Source organism: Meriones unguiculatus, chromosome X (genome assembly GCF_030254825.1).
Source record: "Meriones unguiculatus strain TT.TT164.6M chromosome X, Bangor_MerUng_6.1, whole genome shotgun sequence".
In the NCBI taxonomy this organism is placed as follows: Eukaryota; Metazoa; Chordata; class Mammalia; order Rodentia; family Muridae; genus Meriones; species Meriones unguiculatus.
Window position 1 is genome coordinate 139,260,198 of NC_083369.1, and position 7,733 is coordinate 139,267,930.

Sequence of the window (7,733 nt, forward strand, 5' to 3'; positions counted from 1 at the left end):
CCACAGCATTGAATCAAGGCCACTTTTTTCTTGGATATTCACAACTAAAACCAAGCATGGCAGAGATACAGCCATGGCATTATTTTTGCCCAATATGGTATTCCTCCCCTGGGCAATAGTTGCTTATGAATTCACCATCAACCTGCCTTTAGATTATGCTATGATCCAAAGCTCTTCCTATAGATTTCCTTATCATTTTTTTATCCTTTCAAGTGAGACATGCTTGCATTTTTTTTCTTATTATTAATATAGTATTTATTTGCCTTCTCTCTTTCAAAGCCTGAGCCAATCACTTTCTCCAGAATTCAGGGGTGAGTGCATAAAAAGGAGGATACAGTGTAGATGAGTCATGATAGAAAAAACCAGGAGAGGTGGAAAGGGAGACAGCTGGTTTGCTTAGGGAAGAGGATGAGAAAGGCCACCATTAGGCAAAAGAGCCTAATGGCCTCTGAGATGACAAAGCCCAGAATGGTGTAGGAGAATAGGTGCTGCTTCAGGGAAGAGTTACTGACATAGCCAATGAAGAGGCTTCCAAAAACAATGCCAATCCCAGCCCCAGAGCCAGCCACCCCAACTGTGCTAGCCCCAGCCCCAAACGAACTTGTCATTCATATCAGTGTTCCTTGAAATGATGCTAGTCTGGAAGCTGCAGCCAGGGATAAATGAGGTCAGAGGACTCTAGACTGCCGAGCTGCTGAGGCTCTCTTCTGTCAAGGTCTCTGGTTGTGTCAACAACACTGCAGACAGCTGAGAGGTGTTGTTGACCAAGGAAGAGGTAGAGCTGGATTTTGAGCAGGTATACATTATCAGAAGTGAGGGGCCAAGGCAGAGATCTGCTCCCAGGGCAGAGAAATCAGAGAGCATGCCTGTAGTTTAACCTAAAGACATCCACACTGTAGTTCTTTCTTTCCTTCAAAGGAATTTCTACTGATACAACGAATCCCACCTTAGTACACATCTCTCAGAAGATCCAAACTCACCTGTTCTGCAAAGCAAATGGGGTTGAAGAATTTGCAGTTCAGAAAAGAAAGCGTTTTATGGGTAAAACTTTGGAGCTGTTCATCTTGAAATGAATTATTATTGGTTCACATATATCTTAGTTTCCTAGTTTTTCTTGAAATATAAGGCATGCAGAAAATCCAAAAGTTGTGATTAGAATTCTTTAGATATTTATAAACTGAACAAACCCATGTAACTAGTGCCCACCCAGAACAAAAAGTCAATATTATCAGCACCTCCGAAATTCTTTTATGTCTTCTCCTAATTACTACCCCTAAGAGATAGCTGATACTTGAATTTTAGCACAGAGAACATTTTTACTTTTTGTAAATTTATGTAAATGAAGCCATTTAATATATAACTTAGTGTCTACATTTTATTTTTTAACTTCTTTTTTCTTGATTTATTATTTATTACAATTTATTCACTTTGTATCCTGGTTATAGCCCCCTCATCTCCTCTCAGTCCTATCCTCCCTGTTCTCACTCTATGTTCCTCCCTTAGTCCACTGATAGAGGAGGTCCTCCTCCCCTTCCATCTGACCCTAGCCTATCAGGTCTCATCAGGACTGTCTGCATCCTTGTCCTCTGTGGCCTCTTAAGGCTGCCACACCCACAGGGGGAGGGAATCAAAGAGCTGGCCACTGAGTCCATGTCAGAGACAACAACTGCTCCTCTTACTAGGGTGTTGCGAGCCGCGTGATCGTCTCACCAGCAAGAATGCACACGGACGACAGGATCCTTCTGCAGCAGGCTTTATTATATGAAAGGAGGAAGACGCCGAGCCCCAAAATGGTGCTGCTTAAATACACCCTAGGGCGGCGTGTACTCTGCTGATTGGCTGCTTGCTCATTGCCCCATATGACGCCCCGGGCTGGGCAGTGACTTGGCGCGCTTTCGCAACTTGCACATGCACTCTATTAATTGTTTACTAGGGCCGAGGCCAGATGTCGGCGCCATCTTGTAATGGCGATTGCATTCTCTTGGCTCTCCACATCCCACATGAGTTGGAGAAGCACATGAGTTGCCTATGGGCTACATCTGAGCAGGGGGTCTAGGTCCTCTCCATGCATGGTACTTGGTTGGTGCATTATCTCTGCAGGCCCCTCTGGGCCCAGATTTTTTTTTTTTTTTACTCTGTTGGTCTCTTTGTTGAACTTCTGTCCCCTCCAGATCTTTCTATCTCCCCCTTCTTCCAGAAGATTAGTGTCTACCTTTTAAATTTAACATTATGCATTTTTAGATTTATCCATGTTTTGCATGTAATAAAACTCAACTCATATTGTGGTTGTAGTCCTAAATCTTTCTTAAGTCTGAGTCTTATCAACACAACACCAAGAATCAGCCTGAGTATTTTATCATCTTCAATTTTCACCTGACTTTCCATGATTCACTGAAGGCAGTTTTTCCCTCTTAAAAGAACAAATTTCTATTACACAAGGTGGCTCTCCAAGATGGCAGCAAACAGTGAGCAAGGTGTCTGAAGGACAGAAGATCAGAAACCCCCAAACTGGTAAATGGATGGGCAGCTGAAACCAGAACATCGACTTTGAGGCTTCCCAGGCTAGAGGGGCCAACCTGTGAGCTGGGACAGATTGGATCCAGCCCTCCCCACCACCACCCCACCCCACTGGATATCTCTGGGATCTGAGAGTGGCAAACTATTCCTCTGCACCTTTGTGCTGCAGCAGGGGCTCATAACCCCAGTTAAGGGATGCCTCCTTACTCTAATGGTCAAACAGGTGACCCAAATCTGCAAGTAGAAAACTGTGGGCTCTCTAAGATTACCACTTATGCCTGAGGGCCATCAGTGCTTTCCACACATACCTATGGGTGAGTGCTTCTGCAAGAGAGTGTCTACAGAGTCCCAAATTGGGCTCCCTCTACAATAGCAGTCAGACAGACATCAGATCCCTCCCACCCACACCCCCACTGAGGGCAACACAGGGATCCTTGGGACAGCTTTCTCAACAGTGAAACCCCTGTACTGTGGGTCTCCCAGTGGAGTCCGGGCAAACAATCCCTGGAACCAATATGGTGCTGCTCAGGCAAATCTGAGCACTTGGAGCATAATACCCAGGCAGGGCTGTGGGCCACTGAACAATTCAGGGCACCTGCACACGCATTCTGTGCCTGCTGACAACAAACAAGCAAACAGCACCTGTACCACAACCTGCACTTGCCCTACTCCTTCACACTTCCAGACAGGCACACTTCCATGCATACTCCTGAACTTGTACACTTGTGCCTGCTACCTTCCTCCCTTAGCTGCATCTGAAACAATAATACCCGCTCTCAAACCAATGGACCTCTCTCATCTTCCTGAGAAATACGGCAGACTCCAGAGACAGACAGACCCAATCTGCAATACAGGCTCCAGGAACTAACAAAAAAGGCCTACTGACCATCAAATGGCTAGAGGCAGGCATAAGAAAACATCCAACAAAAATCAGGACATCATGTATTCACCAGCAAACCCCCAAATCAATGGGTATTTTAATTCATCAGAAACAAAGAAAAATTATTTTAAAGCTATGCTTATTGAATTATTAGAGGCACATAAAGAGGAAATGAACAAAACTCTCCAAGAAATAGCCACACAAATATAAGCAAATAAAGAGGAAATGAACAAAGCTCTCAGAGAAATACAGGAAAATATAGCCACACAAACAGAGGCACATAAAGAGAAAACAAACAAAAAAATAAAGGCGATCATGGAACCACAGGAATCTACATTCAAACAGATGAAGGAAATGGTGCAAGACATGAAAACAGAGTTAGAATCAATAAAGAAAGCACAAACAGAGAAAATCCTGGAGCTGGAGAACTTAGAGAAGAGATCAGGAACCACAAAGGTAAGCATCACCAACAGACTACAAGAGATGGATGATAGAGGAGGTCTTCCTCCCCTTCCGTCTGACCCTAGTTTATCAGGTCTCATCAGGACTGACTGCATTGTCCACCTGTGTGGCTGGGTGGGATCTGGAGGGAATGAGGGAGGGGGCTACAGCTGGGATACAAAGTGAATAAACTGTCATTAATATAAAAAAGTTTCAACTTCTGGGAAAAAAAAAGAAATTAAAGAGAGACTCATAGGTGCTGAAGATATAATTGCAAAAATTGATGTATCTCTCAAAAAATAAAGTAAAATCAGAAAAGTCCCAAACATAAAACATCCAAGAAATCAAAGACACCATGAAAAGATGAAATCTAAGAATAATAGGAATAGATGAAAAAGAAGATTCCAGGCTCCAAGTTCCATTAAGTATTTTCAAGAAAACCATAGAGGAAAAATTTCCCAACTTAAAGAAAGAGATGTTCTTAAACATAAAAGAGGTTTATAGGACACTAAATACACTAGGCTAGGAAAGAAATTCCTCATATCATATAATATTCAAAACACTAAATTGACAGAGCAAAGAAAAAACATTAGAAGCATCAAGGGAAAAAGGCGAAGTAACATACAAACTTAGACCTATCAGAATCACGCCAAACTTTTCAACAGAAACCACGAAATCCAGAAGGGCTTGGACAGATGTCATGCCGACTCTAGGAGAATACAAATGTAAAACAAGACTACTATACCAAGCAAAAATTTCAATCAACTTAGATGGAGAAAACAAAATATTCCATGACAAAACTAAACTTAAACAACATCTATACTGCAACCCAGCCCTACAGAAGATACTAGAGGAAAACTCCAATCTATTGAAATCAACTACAGCCAAGAAAACACAGGACATAGATAATCTCAAAACAAACAAATAATCACAAGAAAACAAACACACCATCACCATCAACTCCACAATAAAGGAACTACCATTCATTGGTAATTGTTATCTATAAACATCAACGGACCCAACTCTCCAATAAAAAGACACAGACTAACAGAATGGTTGCTAAAACAGGATCCAAAATTCTGCTTCATCCAAGAAACACATCTTTTCAACATTTACAGACACTATCTCAGAGTAAAGGGCTATAGAAAGGTTTTTCAAGAAAACCGACCCAGAAAACAAGCTGGAGTAGCCATCCTAATATCTAATAAAATAGACTTTCTGAGTTCCCTAACAATGCAAGTAGGGCCTGTTTCTGAGTCTGTTGCCTGCTTTGCATCCTTCTCCCCTAGCTGGGCTGCCCTGTCTGGCCTCAGTGGCAGAGGATGCACTTAATGTTGCTATAACTTGATGTTCCAGTGTGGGTTGGTACCATAGGGGGCTCCCCCTTCTCTGAGAAGAAGGGGAGGGAGAAGAAAGGGAGGGTGACTGGAAGAAGATGAGGGAGGGGACTGTGATCAGGCTGTAAAGTGATTAAATAAATAAATGGAAAAAAAAAACAAAAAATAGACTGGCAACAAAAATAACAAAAATTAATCAAAAAAGATGAGGAGAGGCACCTCATTCTCATCAAAGGAAAAATCTACCATGAGGACATCACAATCTTGAAAATCTATGTCCAAAATACAAGAGCACTTACATTTGTAAATAAAACATTACTGAAGTTTAAATCACACATGTATCACAACACCATAATAGTGACAGACTTCAACAATCCACTCTCACCAAGAGACAGATCATCTAGACAGAAGCTAAATAGGGAAATGATGACACTTACAGAGGTGCTAAATCAAACAGGCCAAATAGAACCCTTCATCCAAACTCAAAAGAGTAAATTTTCTTCTCAGCACTCCACAGAACTTTCTCCAAAATTGAAAATATAGTCAGACACAAAGCAAGCCTCAACAGATACAAGGAGATTGAAAATAATCCCTTGTATCCTATCAGACCACCATGGCCTAAAACTAGACCTCAACAATAACAGAAATAACAAAAAACCTACATGCACATGGAAACTAAACAACTCTGTACTCAAACAGCTTGGTCAGGGAAGAAATGAAAAATGAAATTAGAGACTTCCTAAAATTCAATGAAAATGAAGGCACAACATACCCAAATTTGTGAGACACAATGAAAGCTGTGCTAAGAGGAAAGTTCATAGCACTAAGTGCCTCCAGAAAGAAGTTGGAGACAACTCATACAAGCAACCTGAAAGCCCTAGAAATAAAGAAGCAGACACAAACAAGAGGAATAGATGGCTGGAAATAATCAAACTCAGGACTGAAATCAATAAATTAGAAACAAATAAAACTATTCAAAGAATCAATGAGACCAAGAGACAGTTCTTTAAGAAAATCAACAAGATAGACAAACCCTTAGCCAAAGTAACTAAAAGTCAAAAAGAAACTATCCCAATCAGCAAAATCAGAAATGAAAAGGGGTCATAAAGACAAACTGAGGAAATTCAAAGAATTACTTACTTCAAAAGCCTATATGCCACACAATTTGAAAATCTAAATGAAATGGACAATTTTCTTGATAGAGTTAATTTACCAAACCTAAACCAAGATGAGGTAAACAAATAAAACAGTTGTATATCCCCCAAAGAAATAGAAGCAGTCTTCAAAAGTCTCCCTGCCAAAAAAAGCCCGGGGCCTTATTGTTTCAGTGCAGAACTCTACCAGACCTTCAGAGAAGACCTGACATCAATACTCTTCAAACTCTTCCAAAAAATAGAAACAGATGGAACATTACCAAACTCATTCTATGAGGCCACAGTCATATTGATACATAAACCACACAAAAACCTAACAAAAAAAGAGAACCTCTTATCTATCTCTCTTATGAACACTGATGCAAAAATACTCACTAAAATACTTGCAAACTGAATCCAAGAACACATAAAAGATATCATCAACCTTGACCAAGTAGGCTTCATACCATGCATACAAGGGTGGTTCAATATAATGAAAATCATCAATGTCACCCTCCATAAATATACAGAAGGGAAAAAAAACACATGATCATCTCCTTAGATGCTGAAAAAGCATTTGACAAAATCCAACACTCATTCATGTTTAATGTTTTGGAGTGATCAAGGATACAAGGTACTTACCTAAACATAGTAAAGGCAATATACAGCAAGCCTATAGACAACATCAAACTAAACGGAGAGAAACATAAAGAAATCCCACTGAAATCAGGGACAAGGCAAAGCTGCCCATTCTCTACATAGCACTTCAACATAGTATTTGAAGTGCTAGCTAGAGCAATAAGACAACTAAAGGAGATAAAAGGAATACACATTGGAAAATAAGAAATCAAAGTAACACTATTTGCATATGATATGCTAGTATACATGAGTGACCCCAAAAATTCTACCGGAGAACACCTTCAGGTGATAAACGCCTTCAGCAAAGTGCCTGGATACAAAATTAACTCAATAAAATCAGTAGCCCTCCTGTATGCAAAAGACAAAGGGATTGAGAAAGAAATTAGGGAAACAACACTTTTACAATAGCCACAAATAACATAAAGCACCTTGGTGTGACTCTAACTAAGCATGTGAAAGACCTGTATGAAAAATAAGTCTAGTCTCTGAAGAAAGACATTGAAGAAGATATCAGAAGATGGAAAGATCTCCCATGCTCATTGATCCATAGGATTAACATAGTGAAAACAGCCATTTTACTAAAAGCAATTTACAGATTCAATGCAATCTTCATAAAAATACCAACACAATTTTTAACAGAACTTGAAAGAACAATTTTCAATTTCATATGGAAAAACAAAAATCCAGAGTCGCTAAAACAATCCTGTACAACAAAAGATCTTCTGGAGCTATCTCAATCCCAGATGTCAAGCTATACTATACATCAACAGTAATAAAAACTGCATG

At 40.2% G+C, this 7,733-nt stretch overlaps 1 pseudogene; it reads right to left on the bottom strand.

The window, feature by feature from the left end:
* Window positions 1–347: 347 nt before the first annotated feature.
* Window positions 348–804, bottom strand: LOC110542108 (ATP synthase F(0) complex subunit C2, mitochondrial-like; annotated as a pseudogene).
* Window positions 805–7,733: the final 6,929 nt, after the last annotated feature.